Raw genomic sequence first — 18546 nt, 5'->3', positions numbered from 1 at the left:
AGGGTACAATAATGTAGATGTCCTGCAAGAGGAGACCAAGTCATGCAAGAACCATTGCCATTATCATGTAATATCTTGCTATATCATGCTGGTCAAATAATAACCTTGTTCAAACATATTCAACTAACAGGCAGTGCACAACAGATTGCAAAAAAGGGTGTTGCTTAGTGGCGAAGACTTTAGAGTAGTGTTTCTGGGATGTGGTCTGAAATGTGGCCACATCCTAAGGAGATGATGGGGAAATTTACTACTAGATGAGACAACACTTTTAACAAATAAATTACAACACTATACAACAGTCCGTGTAAAAGTCTGCACAATGAAAATATAAAAAAAGGCCACAATTTTTGCCATTGTACTACTTACGTAGAGTGTAGCTCCATAATCCTATACAGTGGTGCCTTGGATTACGAGCATAATTTGTTCCAGGATGGCTCTTGTAATCCAAATCCACTCTTAAAGGTGAGGGAGACTTCCTGGGTCAGAGTACAGGGCTTTAGACCCCCCCTGCAGGCCATGCCCCTCCTTCACTCGTGCTCCCACCCAGCAAAGGGAGCTCTTAAACCAAAGAAATGCTCTTAAACCAAGTCACAATTTTGAAAAACTGGGAGCTCCTAAACCAAAACACTCTTAAACCAAGTTACTCTTAAACCAAGGTACCACTGTATTATATTATAAAGTATGCTAAGCCTTCAATATAACTCACATTATCCAGGTGTATTAGGATAGGGACAAAACCACGGGGACTTAGGTGAATAATGAGTTCTGTTAGAAAAGCCAGCCAGAGTTCTGTGGGACTCATGTGTTATACATTCAGCTCTTCATATACGCCCTACTATAATAAAATATATAAAATAACCAGGCTTAATGCAGCCTTGTTAAATGACATTGGGAGTCTGGATTTCATATAAGATGCCAATACCAGGTAAAATGTGAAAGTACTTTTCATAGTCTACTAATGTACTGTTAACCTTGTTATGTTGTACATGACTTTTAGATGTTTATTCAATAAAGTTTATTTATTTATTTATTTATTTAAAGTATTATTTATTTACTTTTTCCCTTTTTCTAGCTCTTCAAATATTTTTTTGTGCCATGTATACAAGGCATAGGACATACTGCAGTAGGGCTCACCCTACTGCATAGTTGCACATAATCCTCAATTTGCTTGTACTGACCCTAGTTTTTTAATGCCAACATAGCAGCTCTCAGAGCTATATGAGACAAAAGAAAGCAGAGATAGAAGGGTCTGATTTGGGGCTAAATATTAGGTTCTGGAGTCGTCTGAAATCTGAATTTTGGAATCTGGTATGGGGTTTGAATATTGGGGTCTGGCATGGGGTTTAAATATTGGGGTCTGGTATAATATTTGTGTCATTTGAACTAATGTATGGGCCCATCGTCTGGTCTGGGATGTGAATTGTATATTCCGACTAGCTCTGCTCTAGGAAAATACACAATCCAGCAAACCATACCCCGATAAAGCCATGCAATCCAGCAAGCCATACCCCGATAAAGCATGCCCTATAAAATCCAAAGTGTCTATGAAAAAAAGTTTAAAATCTTAGCAACTATGGTTAGTGGTGGGTAACCTGGCTGCTTTGCCTGTCTTTACTAAAGGGGCCACCACTAGCTTTATGCCCTGCAAAACCAGAAAGTGCTGCCAAAATCCTTAACTTTGTGCCCAAACTTTACATAATGGGATGAAGCTTCATTTCCTAGTTTATTGATTCCACAGTGCTAGATAATAGAGATGAGTGTAAATTGAGCATGCTTGAGTCCAATAGTTTGTTTGGCATTTGAAGCTGGACTCCCTAGGGCAGCATCCAACTTCTTCAGCCACCAGTATTCAAATGGCGAATGATGGGACTTGAACATGCTCAAGTTGCGCTCATCTCTAGGAGGTATCTGTCTTGCAGTGCTATTTTTGCACAGTATGGACATTATACACCACACCATCATGATGAGAGATGAGGTGTCATGGTGTAGTGTCCTAGCACAGGCGTGCCACTAAGTCTTATTGCACCTGGGTAAAGTAACTCTCTCTGGTTCACACAGGAGGGGATTAAGGAGATTTTGTTGTGTGTTTTTCCCACTACATGTCGTTGTATTTATTATGTGAAAACTGTACAGAGCACAGCTGAAGGAAGGAATGGGTTAAACTGTCTCTGCCTCTTCTTTCTTCTCCACACACAGCCCCATCAATCACACACTAGCTAAGTTACCCCTATAAAAGAAGCTAGTTCTTGGTGGGAGGGCTTCTTGGTGTCAGTAGAGGTGGAGAGGGACTTAGACACTCAAGCAAACAACTTGTTTCCTGTTGCTTACTATCGCTAGCATGCAGTGCTAGAGACCTAGGAGGGAGTGATGTCCTCAGAGGAATCCTTGTCCATGCCAGGGATACCTTTAACAAGACACAGGGCAGTAACCACAGCAAGGCACTGACCCCAGTAGGACAAATAGCATAACGGAAGCTGACGTGTCCTACTGTAACGCACGGCTCTTCTGAGAAGTCTTTGAAATTCTGCTCAACATTGGACAGGGCCCTTAAGACATTCCTCTACTTTACCTAACTGTTACATCTCTTTCTACTACCTCTTACTTGCACCTGCAGTTACCTAGGAGTACTTAACTTGTATTACCAGTAATCCAAGTTATCCTGGTTAAGCTATTGGACTCTGGTCTATTTTGTTGCACCTGCACCTATACACCTGTTCACACTCGGATTATCCAAACCTTGAGTACAGTTCCCTCCAACACCACTCCTGGCCACCGTGACAAGTGCCCAAGAGACCCTATACCCACGCAGCAGCTACAACATCACATAGCTAGCCCGGCATACAGCAATGTCCAAGCCTGATAAGACATCAGTGCCGCTGTCTAGAGTGAAGTTACGACCTTTAAGACAAAGATTATGTTTTTGGCCATAAGTTTGTTTGTTCTGTGTTGTTAACACAAGTGTGAACACTGTCATACTTTCTCTCATTTGCTTTATTGATTTACCTGCCACACCCGAGTCTGCTCTGCGGAGTTCCTTCTGGCCATTTGATGTTTAACTTTGTTTTGCTCTAGTTATTGACAGCTAGTTTCTCCTATCACGTCCTGGACCTGACCCTGGTCTTCTATTTAGTGCACCAGTGCCTACCATACCTTACTAGCTACTTGACTAGGTTCCCTGGTTTGCTGGTTTCCCCTGTGTGAGCTCTGTGTTATTCCAGCTTTCTGTACCTGACTTCTCTTGTTATCTGGCTTCCCTAGTTATCTGGCTTCCCTAGTTATCTGGCTTCCCTGACCTTTTGGCTTTGTGACTTGGCTATCATCCTGATTACACCGCTGTACATCTGCTGCCCGCACGTTGTGACCTCGGCCTGTTGACCATCCCTTCTTTTTGTCTGTCTTTTCCATGTTTCGAGTTGCACTTACCCATGTCAGGGACGGTCCCCTAGTTGCCCGCAGTTGCTTAGGACTTTCTGAGGCAAGTAAGCAGGGACAGTGGGCGGAGACCAGTTCAGGGATCACTGTCCGTGTCTCCCCGTATCTTCTCTGACCAATTTGCAATAGCAGGTTCTTGACATGGGGTCAGTAGATGGTACTGCCCAATGTGTCATCCAACCTAAGTCTGGCTGTGACCTATACCCTATGAAACATTATAGGACACAACTGTTTCCTACATACAGTATATAAAAGTAAACACGAGTCATCATAGTGAACTTCATAATGAGCCAACAAAGTTGAAAGCAGTACAGTCAACACTAAATTAGGAACTAAAAAAGTTCCAGTAACTGAGAGTCTTCTCAATAGCCCATATAATCATTAAGATGTATATACACTGTATATATTATGGAAAATCCCTGAATTCTGCTGCCATAAATTCCTCCATAAAATCAGCATTGATGCCCTGGGTCATTGAAATAGGTAAATGTTTAGAAAGAACCTTTTATGATCAGAGATTTCCTGTGCAATGGCCCCTCATGTACCATGGACTTCTCAAGAAAAATGATAAGTATAGTCCAAACGTAGGAAGTATTGTAGGAAGTAAGGTGTCCTATGCTCCTTTATGCTTCATCTGATTCAATCTGGAGCCCATCCATATTATGCTTCTGTGTTCACCATTAGTGTTAGAGGACTTGCTGAGCTGTTTGGGCTTGGCAAAGTTCTCGGAACCCGAATGCTCGGCATTTGGCTGTATCCATGTTTTCCTGGCAGCCCTAGGGTGGCATCCAACTTCTCCAGCTGCTGCAATCGTAGACTGGGTTGACACATAGGATTTTGGTCAGCACTTGAGGGGATATTTACCGCAGAACCTGTCTGGCCGTGGCCCTGTCATGTTTCAGTCCGTGATTGGCTGAGCGGCCTGAGAAGCATCGGGGGAGCGTGGACAGGTATGTATAAACTTTATTATTTTCTTTACAGAGTCATCAGCTGTCTGCGCATTCCTGTTACATGTAGAGATGCGCAGGCGACAGCCGATGATTTTACTTTAGGACCACAGGATTGTCTTTTTTACACGGAGCAATGATCTGCCAAATCTGCTTGATTCGGTAGATTATCGCTCCGTGTAATAGGGCCCTTCTAGAGACCTACTTGACTTAGATTATTATTGTTTATTTACAGACAGCGCCCAACTTCTCCAGCCGCCGGGAGTCAAATGCTGATTTTTCAGGTTTGGAGAATGTTGCCAAACCTGAACAGTTCGGCAAGTCCGCTCAACATTACTGACCCTGTATAACATGCCTGCTAGAGATGAGCAAACCTCAAACACGCTCTGGTTTGTCCAAACCATAACATACTGTATTTGATTACCGGTGGCTGAATAAGTTGGATGCAGCCCTAGGGAGTCTTGGAAAACTTTGATACATATGGCCTATGGCACATGGATGTACCCATGCTTTCCAGGCAGCCCCCAACTTCAAATTAAAGGGGTGCTCCGGCGGGGGGACACTTTTTGGGGGGGACCGGGGAGGAGGTGGCTGAAATAAAAGACGTCCACTTACCTCCCCGGTTCCAGCGGCGGGTCACTCATCGCGGCGCTCCGGTCCCTGGTCCCCGGTTGCTTCTGGGTGTCTGACGCGGGCCCGAGACGTGACGTCTCAGGGCCGCTCAGCCACTCAGTGAAAAAGGCGGGATCCGTTTGAAGTCCGCTCGGATCCCGCCTCCTTGACTGAGTGGCTGAGCGGCCCTGAGACGTAGCGTCTCGGGCGGCGTCAGACACCCGGAAGCAGCCGGGAACCGGGCACCGGAGCACTGTGATGCGGGGATCCGGGGAGGTAAGTGGACGTCTTTTATTTCAGCCACCTCCTCCCCGATCCCCCCCAAAAAGTCCCCCCCCCCCCGCTGGAGCACCCCTTTAAGTGTTTGGGTTCAGAGAAAGCTGACTGTGCTTGAGGTGGGCTCATCTCTAATGTCTGCCTATTTAACTTTCATGTAATACCACATTTCACAAGCAGTAGCCACTATTAAGCAATCTGCCTGAGGGTGGTATTACACTAGATGATTTTTTGGTGATTAATGATAAACAATCTCAAACTACGACTATGACAAATGATCTTTAATCATTCACCCTATTACACAGGACAATGATCGTTACTTAAGGTAGACCAGGGAACGACGTGTTATTACACCAAACAGTGTTCGAATGATTTATGACCGATCAACGATGAAAATATGTCCAGATTCTATCACACGAACAACGATTTCTCATTGGTCGTTTAATCGTTGCCTGCTATTACACAAAACGATTATCGTTTAAGGATCTAAGGAGTTTTCGAACGATAATTGTCCCGTGTAATACGGCCCTGAGGCAATCAGCTGATCGCTGTGTCTGCTCCCACATGAAAAGGATTGTTTGTGGTAAAACAACACATATAATGGTAGCTTATCATAAAACACCATATGTGTCTATGCTAATGGGTTAACAGGAAAGTCAAAAATGAATCTGAAAAATCATAAGCATATGAAATCTGACACATTTCCTTAGATTCAGAACACATCCTGAGGAACAACATAAAAATAGAAACACCTGCTGTAGCTTTCATTAGAAGTCATAGGAGTCGATATCGCCCTCATACAGTTACGTAACTTCCAAACAATAGTCACTTAAAAGAATAGTTATTACCAGACAAAAGAGCTGTTTCTGGTCCCTATGATCACGGCTCGCATCATCTTCCTATGACCTGCAGCGCACTGCCTTTTAAGATATTTGATGTTTCCAACCGACGTACTGAGCGCACCTTGATCTCCCAAATTTACACAGCAGAGAAGGGGTCTGTGCCGCACGTTCATCCTCTCAGGAAAAATCCTCAAAGCCTGTGAGAGCATGTCAGCCTTTCAAGTCATTTCAATGAGTAAAAAATCTCCAACTTCATTCGGCTGGAGCTTAAAACAGTTGACTGCCTTTTTTTTGTGCGCTATTTCCTAGATTTATCATTTCTTTGATGTAAACAATTCTGTCTGCTGAGTGTTCCTCAGTGGTGAGAAAAAAACTTCAATATTCAGCTTCAAAATGTAAGAGATGGTGATAAGGGGAGTTTATCAGGAGGGTCTACAAAGGTGGCCTTTAACCCAGTCTACAGTATAGCCATAAGATGTGAAGCCCTGAAATAATCTGCTCCACAACCCCCACAAACACCCCCAAGGTTACAGTTTGAGGCATTTGTCCAGGGACATATTTGTAAGGAACAGTACAGTAGCATGAGAGGTATGCTACAGGAATCGGATAGTTGGGCAAGTAAGAAATATCCAGAGGATCCCCTTCCAACTTCATATGGAGGGTAAAAGTCAACTGTGGTCCCAACTAAATAGTCCTGCGGCCCACCTGTGTAGTACTATGGATCACCCGAGTAATACTGTGGCCCACCTAAATAGTATGCAGCCAAACTAAGTACTACTGTAGCCCACCTGAGTTGTACTATAGCCAATGTGAGTAGTACTGTGACCCACCTGACTAGTATGTGGCCAATCTGAGTACTACTGTGGCCAACCTGAGTAGTACAGCATCCTGAATAGAGATGAGCAAATAGTGAAATATTCGATAATTCGAAATTCGATTCGAATAGCTCCAGATATTCGTATATTCGAACGAATATCGAAACCCATTATAGTCTATGGAAGAAAAATACTTGGAACCTGGAAATCAAGATTTAACCACTAGGAGGTCACCAAGTGCACAATGACACCTCAGAAAATGATGCCAACAGCTCTGGAATGCATATAGGACAGCAAGGAAAAGCATGCCTGGGTACATCTAACACTAGTGATGAGCGAATATCCCAATTTTCCCAAGTGTACACCGAGATACACGAACAAATTATGAACATAAAGTAGAAGCATACATTTCAGTCTAGCAGTACACACTTGCGTACGTATCAGGTCAGGTGCAGTGTAAAATACGTAATAACGAAAATTAATGATACTACAAATCAGTAGTAGCAAGATAACAGGTATAATCCCGCAATCACAGTATACAGCCGTATACATAATTGTTTTTTACGATAATAAAATGAAAGAGCTGTTCAACTCCTTTACAGGATGCAGACTGCGAAAATCAGTAGTAACAAGATAACGGGTATTATCCCGCAATCACAGTATACAGCTGTATACTGGATATATAATTGTTTTTTAAAATTATAAAATTAAAGAGCTGGTCAACTCCTTTACAGGATGCAGACTGCGCAAATCAGTAGTAGCAAGATAACAGCTATTATCCCACACTCCGACGCCGTATACACTATCATTGGGTGTCTCAACACACTGCCTGTCTCACAACAGCTTCCAAATATACAGTTTTAATACTTTTAGCCCTTTTGCTCTTTGTTGCCACCTCTGTCCATGTCAGGAACTGTCCAGAGAAACAGATCACTGATCTCAGGGAGACCAGCCAAAAATAACACTGCCGTCTGCTAGTTAAAGCGCTCAATGAAGTGAAATCCTAGGTGCCTTGCTCCCTGGAAAACATGAATATGTAAAAAAAAAAAAAAGAGAGAGAGCCAGTGAAGCCTCGTTTAAAGGTCTTGAAATACAGGACTAGCCAGATATCCCTCCGGGAAGGAGCCAGCCAAAGGTTTTTATGGGGATTTGCTACTGCTCTGGACAGTTCCTGTCATGGACAGAGGTGGCAGCAGAGAGCACTGTGTTAGACTGGAAAGAATACACCACTTCCTGCAGCACATACAGCAGCTACTAAGTACTAGGAGATTTGAGATTTTTTAAATACAAGTTATTTACAAATCTGAATAACTTTTTGACACCAGTTGATTTAAAAAGATTTTTCGCTGGAGTACCCTTTTAAGTTAACCATAGCTTTCAGGTAGGCGTAAGCCAGAATCTTATTCCTTTTCTATTGCCACATACATGAGGAAAGCCGCAGTCAGACAACTGTCCTCCAGGACAAAAGAATCGGACATGTTGAAATCCAACACATTTAACTCTCTGGGGGAGATTTATCAAAGGGTGTAAAATTTAGACTGCTGCAAACTGCCCACAGCAGCCAATCACAGCTCCTCTTTCCTTTCAGCACTGCCTAAAGCTGAGCTGTGATTGGTTGCTGTGGGTAGTTTGCACCAGTCTAAATTTTACACCCTTTGATAAATCTCCCCCTTAATGTACTGTTGGAGGTGAGTGAGGATGCCCCCATAAACATTGATTGATCAGCTGGTCCTGCTTAGATCTGAAGGACAAGCTTCAGAGTCCTGGTTTAGCTAAAGGGAAAAGGTAAAGAGTCATTTCAATTATTATAAATGGAGAACTGTACTGAGAATAATATAGTCATATTCCCTGCTGGATAAATCATCCCTAGACAAACTTACATAATCCAGTTATACGAGACAATGAAAATCCAAGACAATGGATGTGCTACAACATAATCACATTTCCAATTATACTAATGGATCTGTGATGCAGTTTGGATCCATCCTTATCTGGACCTCTATAATCTATCACCAGACAATGAAATATGGATCTCAGAGTTCTCTCTAAAGCTTCTCGTCCACTGGGTCCTGTACTATGGCATAAAATGTGACATATTAGACTAGGAATACAACACGTCAAAGACTAAAAGGAAAAAAAAAATCCCCAAACTTTTCAATATAAAGTGATTATGCCTCATTTACATGAAACCAGAAAAACCCCTTCAAGGTTCATTCCATTGAGGAGAAAGGTTTCAAAATAGAGAAATGTAAATATTTTTCTTCTATTAAGTATTTCAGCTGCGGAGCCTTCCATGCTCTAAACCCTCAAGAACTATTTCAGAGGTAGGGAATCTTGGATCTCCAGCTGTTGAAAAACTACTACTCCAATCATACCTGGGGAGCCGAAGCTTTTACTTTGGCTCTTTAGGCATGATGGGAGATGTAGTGTTGCAACAGCTAGAGAGCCAAGGTTCCCTCCCTACCCCTGAAATAGTCCTGACGATAAGAAGAATCCCAGACGTAGAAAAGGGTTACCCACGTCACGGTTACCCCAACTCTAGGGTTCTAGCAGCTCATAGCTGTAGTCTCAATGTCTCATATAACTAATCTTACTCTTGGCTGTATGGACTGAACTCTTCCTAGACTAGACTGGACTCTCTCAACAGGAAGCCCTCCTCTTTAGGGTTGTGTCACAGGAAAAGAACTTAGATAGAGGATCAGGGGTAGTGTGGTTACCACCAGGTGTGATGTAGGTACTGGTGTTTGTCAGCTCAGCCGGAGATGTTGATTGTGGTAACATCAGTGCTAGTCCAGCACACAGGTGTGATGTTGATACCTGCTCGTTTGTATGGCTGGCTGTGTTCCCCAAATGGTCGGTGACCTGCCGGGTTGTCACAGGACCCTTGGGGTCTTGTCAGTGGCATCTGACCCACACGAAATGTCTGTACCGCCAACCATAGAAGGGGAAAAAATAATTCAAGGTGTGCGGTGGTGTGTCTATAGGTTCAGACAGAAGATGACAGAGTCCCGAGTGTTGTATAAAAATAGAACAGCTTTATTGTAGAACTTTGCAGGTTATAGTACAGGGTTTCAAAAGTAATAAATGTTGACACACTTAAATGCTTGACCTTAGTGCTGGAGGTAGGTGCTTGAGAGAAGTAAGAGAGGTAGTTGTAGCAGTACTTGTAGAGTGAAGAGTAGAGCAGATGAGTTTTCCAGAGGATCCCTAACCCAATGTTCCTTGCCGTAACCTTGAAAGATATCTTGAGTGGAGTGATACTTGTACTCACGTTTAGACACTGTTTTACTGCCATCTGCCCTCTGGTAGCATAGAAACCTTTCCATTGGGGTAGTACGAGCCCTAACCAAGGTTATCTTGGTGTAGCTAGGTGTCCAAGTCTTTCCGGTTACCTGCACTGCATAGTAGAATACATAGACCTTGTATACTGGTTACTTTGTCCTGCTACGGCTAATTCCAATCTTCCTATCTTGCCCTGCACTTTTTAGACGAGTTCCTGGCATGGGTCAGGGTTAGAGATGAGCGAGTAGTGAAATATTAGAATTTTCGAATATCGAGTCGAGTAGACGCAATACTTGACTATTCGGTCGAATATCGAATCCCATTAAAGTCTACGGGAGAAAAATGCTCGACACTTGGAAATCAAAATCCGACCACTTGGAGGTCACCAAGTCCACAATGACACCTCAGGAAATTATGCCAACACCTCTGGAATGCAACTGGGGCAACAGAGGAAGCATATCTGGGTGTATCTAACATGTCAAAGTTGCAGTATTACGCCACTATCACAACCTATTAACTATACACTCCAAAAACAATATAACAATATAACAATAAAGTGGAAAAAATACAGGGAAAACTTCTTTCCTTTACAGTAGTATGGACAGAAAGCAACATTTTAAATCAAAGAAATATTTTCATGCATGTCTTTAAACCGTGTTGCCTATGACAACCATAGATGGTATAGGAAAGGGGGAAATCACACAGCACCTACCGCTAACTGTCATTGTGTGTGTGTGTGTGTGTGTGTGTGTGTGATACGGTCAGACACGTCCTCTTTAAATTTTCAAAGTCATCTGCCACTTCCATATGCCCTTATTACACATAAGGGAGTGTGGGTCTAATGGCACACAAGGAGTATACAGCCGGGAGTATACAACCCTCTGTATGACGTATTAGAATGCACGTAGAAGAGTAGTACCAGGTTTTTATTTTTTGCCTTGGCACACAAAGAGTATACAGCCATATACTCTCTCTGATGTATACTATGAATGCCCTACAGCAGGCAACAGGCATTCGACTTTATTATGTGGTGCACAGTACGCAGAACAGTACACAAGGAGAATGCAGCCCTATACCCTATACAGACAGATACACTGCAGCCTGTTCCTCACAGTGAATACGCTCCAGCTGCCTGTCTGAACACACCTAAGTGACCTATGTGCTGCTAGCTGGTTTAATAGCTGTGTATCTTAAAGCGGCAATCAGCATGTCCGGGCAAGTGAACCTGCTGATATGAGCCAGCCGCTCTTTACCTCAGGATTCTCGGGCTGTACTTGTTATTCCTGTGCGGTGCGGTATAGTTGCGTTTTCTGTTAATTCCCAATATGCTAATTAGCGAATTCGGAGCATTTGGGGCATTTCCCATGCGTCTAAGCACCCGCTTGTCCCGCCTACCCTGCCTCCTCCTGGCCCGCCCGCTATCCATATTCATATGTGCATAGTTAGGCCGCTTGTTACAGGCTGCTTCCTGCACATGCGCCGTAACAACCGGCCTAACTATGCACATATGAATATGCATAGTGGGCGGGCCGGGAGGGGGCAGGCTAGGCGGGACAAGCGGGTGCTTCGGGAGCATGGGGAATGCCCCAAATGCTCCGAACTCGCTAATTAGCATATTGGGAATTAAGAGAAAACACAATTATACCAGACTGCATAGGAATAACAAGTACAGCCCAGGACTGCCTAAAAATCACCTAATACCTGACTGTCCCTGCTACACACTGTCTCCCTGTCTAGCTCCAAGTCTCATCTAAAAACAAATTTCAAATCCACTATTCGATTACTGTAAAGGTCACATGGTGTAGCCAGCCAATGAATGCAGATGCTTTTTTTTGCCACTGCCTGCGTGCTCCTAGTGCCTGTCCCACCCACCCCCTGCACAGTTATTGGTTTAAAAAAAAAAGCCAGGGAAGGTGGGAGGGAGTCAAATTTTTACTGGGGTTTTGATTGAATACTCGTTCAAAATGAAGTATTTCAAATAGTTTACTATTTGATTGAATACCTACTTGAACGCATAGTACTCGCTCATCTCTAGTCAGGGTGTTCCTTGGTGACTACTCTCCCTGTTGTGTTCTTAGTACTACAGAGCGAAGATACTAGTTTGGCTGGAAGAATTGTTGGTCTCTAACTGCCTCTGCTCACACTTGTGGCTAGACTCAACTAACTTGTTGAATCTGGATAAGTCTGAACTGCACTTCCTCCACCAGGGAAACTCCTCCTACAGGGGCTTTTTGTGTGCCTTCCTGTGAGTGGTAGGGGGAAAGGAGAAAGCGGAGAGGATAGGTTGAGAGAGAAAGAGCACCTCCTAGTGTTAAGCAAAGAACACATGGTATAACAAACATTAACCCATGACTACCTTCAGATGTGCAATAAAATACTTATAAGAAAAACTGACACCTAGTGGGGAAACTGAAAATACATCATCCAGCACTTAACCTGAAGTGAGAACTTTTTGACAGGTGCACAGAGGAGAAAGGAACACCAGTGGTGGGACACCACAGTAAAAGATCTGCTACTGTGACTGGTCAACATAACACACATATATCCTTATATACACTGCAGCTGTGCTCCTAACACAAGGCAGCAAAGTGGGACACGAAGTAGCAGGAGTGCAAAGAACAGCTTCATCCCTCAGTGTGGCACCTGACAGACATACCTTACCTAGGTGGTATAAAACTTAGCGGACCACCCGTATCGGGACACTACATTTGCACCAATTAAAATAAAACCATTAAACTCACCTTTCCTTATTCCTGTGCCAAGCCTTAGCTTGGTCCTCACTGAGATGCAGTCACACCATCGGTTAATGGCCTTGGTTGTCCTGACCTCATAGGCCTAAAACAACCTGCAGATTACAAAGGGAAGTGACAAGGAAGAGAGCCAATGTCTTTTGACTCTTCATAGTAATAGGATCATACACCATGTGGTCTGGCTGCATTGGGGAGAGTAGACTCACCATGATGTATGGCTTCTCAGCTTTTCCAGAAGCAGATAGGAACAATCTAGTGTTCCCCAACAAAACTACAACTCCCGGCATGATTGGTGTTAAAGTTTTTCAACAAGTAGGAAAAAGAACCGTACTGGAGAAGATGACAGGGTCTTCTATTACTGGTGATACGCAATATATAGTGTACATAGAGGGGGATCCTAGGCTACAAGTTTCTTAAAGGTTTTAAAAATTGTCTTGTACTGCCCCCTGGTGGCCAGATTGATGGAAATGTCATAGTACATTGTATTTGAAATCTGAAGCTCTCTGCGGGCTTCATCTCTTATCTGTCATGGATCACACAGCGCTTTATAGCAGTTTGTTGTCTGGATAACCTGTATGACCACAGACTATTTTTTATTTATGGACACACGAGGAAACTGATACCTGAGACCATTATACAGCCTAGACCATGGTGTTAGATTGCTTTCATATCTCATCCAAGAGAGACAATCTTAGCAATAAATAGTCTCACATAATTGTAATATTTAATAATTTAATGTGGGTTCACGGTGGAAATTTACATTCTCTCCTTTAAGATGTCCATCAATGATATTACTGATGGTTGGGGTTATAGTGATGTCTGCTACAACTTTTCTAATTTCCCGGATTTAAAGGGTTTCTCCATAATTGGAAAAACATTGCTGCTTTTGTCTGGAGACAGTGTCACCATAGTCCTCAGTTGTGTGTGGAATTGCAGTTCAGTTCCATTTAAGTGAATGAAGCTGAGTTGTAATACTGCACACCTCCTGAGGACAAGGGTGGCACTGGTGGGTAGGTTTCTGGTAGGGGGGATACTTTTTATTTTTTTTCTAACCATCGATAAACCCTTTAAAGAGCATCTTCAGCTGTGATCTTCAGGTCATCTATAGAGTGCCCCTTTACAGGTGATTTACAGCACCCTTTAAATAGCCCTCTATGAATAACCTCTGGAGGTCTAAGATACATCTCTATGTAAATACATCACTATACATCACTAGAACTAGTGGTAGAATCTCTGCACAAAATTTTAGGATTTTAGAACCTTTAGGATTGTATAAATTGTCTAACACTGCCATCTGGTGACGAAGTGCTGCAATTACTACAGCACATACAATATTCAAATAGAAAATACCAATAGCACAGATGTAGCAGAGCTGAGTTTGCCACCGAATGATATTATTACTATAAGGCTGCTTTCATACTGAATTATGTTATGCTAATCACAGGAAGCATTTCTTGTTGTATATGTCTAATAAATAGCACTACATTGACAAACAATTGCTTTTGTCACCCTCATATGCGAACATGCCAAAACCCAGAAGGACACTCTTTTGACCTCTCTTAGATTAATGGTCACCCTTGGATACATTTAATTTATGTACCAAAAGGATGCCCCAAAATTCAGTGTAAATACAGACTGATAGAGCTGTAAAGCGACAAACTCAACTCTGCTACATATGTTAAAATTTTGAAACAGTGTATTTTACATGATCGTTCACTACAGAGACATCACAGTGATGTTACTCTATAAGGAATTAGGACTAATTATGGATATCTTATGGACGCGTTTTCACCCAGCTTTTCTAGAAATGGAACAAGTGTGCTATTATATCATGGTAAGGCTATAACAGTGTTATATAAGATCCCTGCAGACAATTAGATGACGGATTAGGCGGGCCCAGTTGATACCTAGGTGACATTGTAACCTTCGCTGCACATAGCAACCGTATGTTTAGCCCGCAGCCTGGTCACGACATTGTTTGCGATGGGGTTGACCGCCTTATGTTTTATTTTTACAGGGTTGCTATCCTTTTCCACAAATCAGAAGCGAAGATCCGGGGTCAGGACTGTGAAGCCTTCATGTGATTCCCCCCCAAGTCCTTAGACTGCACATGTCGAGAACTTTTCAGCTTTGTCTAAGGCAAATATAACAAGGGGCTGCCAGCGCGTTTGAAGTCAAATTGCTGTCAGTCACTGTGAAGATGATTCTGGGATGTGACGTCAGACGCCTGGAACACATTTGCACTGCAAAGTGTAAAAGAAAATGTGGTTTTGAATTTAGGAACAGGTAGGAAACAATTAGATGACTTCAACAGTGTCATTAAAGGCACTTATGCAATTCGCTGGACAATAGTGACATCTGGTGGTTGCTGGTAGAAATGCAGCTGAGCATTTAAGGTGGAACGGGAGAATTAATCCAGCTATAAGTTTTACTATAAATCCAGATACTATAAATTATTATTATTACCCTGATGTAGTATATTTAAGTAAAGAGTAACATCTTGTATCTTTGCCTAATCTTACAGCATTAAGCATACAAAGTGGCATTAACGTAATACACAGATAAATGCATTGTGAGGGGATTAGCTGTTCCAAAACTTGCTGGCGCGACCAATTTATACAGGCTAAAAAAATATTGGCTCATTATAAATATTTCTGTTAAAGCGATTACGGAGCGAGTGTTTCCCAGAAATGCAGGTGTAGGACTCATTGTGTGGTTATGGACACGAGCTGAACGCCCATCTCTTATAATATCATGTTTAGCGGAGGTTGTCAGATAGGGATAAGGAGCGTGCCAGTACAGTATGTGCACATCACGTGTAACTACTCCGTCCATTGTAGATTTATGCAGTTGAAACTGGAAAAGTTTAAAGGTCTTCAACCTATATAAGCATATGGTATAGGCAGATACTGGGTGAATCTAGGGGGTCCATGGAGATAGGGGCAGTATCTCAGGTTGGTCTCATAAGTTAAGGCCTGTATTCAAGGGAAGGAAACAAGAGGGTCCCAGCTTCCACCCGCCATTCTCATTAGCCCCCTCCCTATACCGTTAATAGATTCTTTACTAAGGACCACCCAGCTAGAGCTATGACTGTAGGAACCTACTGGTCATATATTGAGGTCCATTAGCAGCGGTAACAGCCATAGACACCTAATGGTTACACATTGGCTTCCATAAGTGGGTCGTCCTGATCAGGCACAACTATGGGCACCTAATGGTTACATCTTGGCATCCTGTAGCTGGGTGGTCCTAAGTAGCCAAGACTATGAAACCTAAGCGTTACATGTTGGGGTCCTGTAGATGAGTGGGCCAGGCAGGACTATGAGCACCTAATGGTCACATGGTGGGATCCTGTAATTGTATAGTCCTCACTAATAATTACTGCACTTACCAGGTAGGGTCCTGGTGCTGGATGGTCTTCACTAGCCCCCACTATAGGCATCTAATAGTTACATATTGGGGTCTTGTAGCTGAGTTACTTACCTATTGGAATTCTATAGCTGGGTGACTTTTACTAGCCATGATTATGGGCACTTAATGGATATATACTGAGGTCCTGTTGCTGGGGGGGGGGGGGGTTCTTCACTAGCAACAACTACAGTATGGGCAGGTGGGTCATGTAATAATGTGGTCCTCACCAGCTATACATATGTGGACCTAGTGGTTACATTCTGGGGTCCTAGCCAGTCATACCTATGGACACAATCTGTGGTGCTGTAGGTGGGTGGTCCTAACTAGCAATGACTGTGGGCACCTATTGGTTACAAGGTGGGGTCATATAGTAGGATGGTCTTCACCAGCTATAACTATGAGCACCTTATGGTTGCATTCTGTGGTAATATAGTAGGATGTAACTTATTCCTTACCAGTCATAACTATGGGCATCTAATTATTAAATTCTGGAGTACTTTAGGTGGGTGGTCCTGACCAGCCATGATTGTGGGCTTCTATTGGTGACTATTAATGACTATGAGCCCCTACAGTTACAAGGTGGGGTCCTCTAGGTGGGTGGTCCTCACAGCCATGACTATGGGCACTTCATAATTACGAGGTGGGGTCCTGTAGCTGAGGGGGACGTAAGCCCTGTCATGTTTGACTGAAGCTCTTACATGAGTCTGGAGTTCCCACAGGATTACGGAATTGACTTTCCCTGATTTACCAGAATCAAGTCTTAATACTTAATGCACCGCATTATTGTGTTGTAAGACACCCTGAGGTGCAAAGCTGTAAAACCAGGCTTCCTCCCGTAAATTAAAGCCTCGCCATTAAAATACCCAACATTTCCTAAACTTTACATAACCTTACGTATTCCAGGGAAATTTACGGGAGGATGCACTGAAAATGTGCCAAGGAGAACAAGAGGGGGGCATCCTAGACTCAGGGGGAGATTTATCAAACATGCTGTAAAGTGAAACTGTCTCAGTGCCCCTTGCAACCAATCAGATTCCACCTTTCATTCCTCACAGACTCTTTGGAAAATGAAAGGTGGAATCTGATTGGTTACTAGGGGCAACTGAGCCAGTTTCACTTTACACCATATTTGATAAATCTCCCCCATAGTTTCTAGGCTATTATAGTCAATTGTTTGATGTAGGACAATGACTTCTAAACTGAGGCCTTCCAGCTTTTGCAAAACTACAACGCCTAGCATGCCCATGCTAGGAGTTGTAGTTTTGCTACAGATTCCTAGATATCTCCTGAAAAGGACCAGAAGTGAAGAGGTTAATCATATTAATATGCCGCCGTCGTATATTGGAGCGAACGCAGCTTGGATGGAAATGTGCAAGGGGTACTGGAGGCTATGTCTATGAATGTGGCCTGTACAAGCTGAGAAAGACTCACTGTTCTTGTTTCCTAGAACGGAAGACCTTCCCTCCAGGAAAACTGAGCTTTTTCTTTTTTTTTTTTAATAAAGACGAAAAAGGAGTGTTAAAAGTGTGCGCAGGACGTACAGGACTTCAATGTCCCGCTGCAGAGACTATAGTCAGTGTACCGCTCCAGCTCCAGCACTTTGCACAGCATCTGCTTCCAGTTTGAGCCCTCCCACCGCTTCCCTTAGCCAAGAAGTGGAAAACTCCCCTTGAAGAAAACCGGATTTAACCCCTTCCTCTGCTTCGCTGCGAAAAAAAAAAAGCTGTGGTCTAAGTTTTTAAGAAACTTGCCCTGAAATTGGAGCGTTGTGGCTTTTATGAGTTGACTCCCAGCCATGTAATTCCCAGTACTCCACAGTCTACAAGAGTCCTAGGTAATATAACATGTTGACTTTTAATATTATCCCAAAGCTATTAATTTTTTAAAGGGTTTTTTTCTGGCAATGTGAAAAACAGAATGTGGCTGCGGACTGTGCGGACTGTATGTCACATCTGTAATAGGACCTCAATAGTATGTGGCAAAGGAGGAAGGGAGGAGAAGTGATATTACATCAGGCAGGGGCTTCTTCACCAGGTTGCTAACATGTGGCGGCGAAACCGCTGCAACCCTAGAATAGGCAGAACATCCCATCAGCTGTCCAGATTGCTACGGAATAGCAGAGTTGAGTTTGTCACTTGTAAAATCTATAAGGAATACAATGCAACCGTTCATGCAAACT

This window comes from Dendropsophus ebraccatus, chromosome 11 (assembly GCF_027789765.1).
Source record: "Dendropsophus ebraccatus isolate aDenEbr1 chromosome 11, aDenEbr1.pat, whole genome shotgun sequence".
In the NCBI taxonomy this organism is placed as follows: Eukaryota; Metazoa; Chordata; class Amphibia; order Anura; family Hylidae; genus Dendropsophus; species Dendropsophus ebraccatus.
This window is presented reverse-complemented; position numbering follows the sequence as displayed.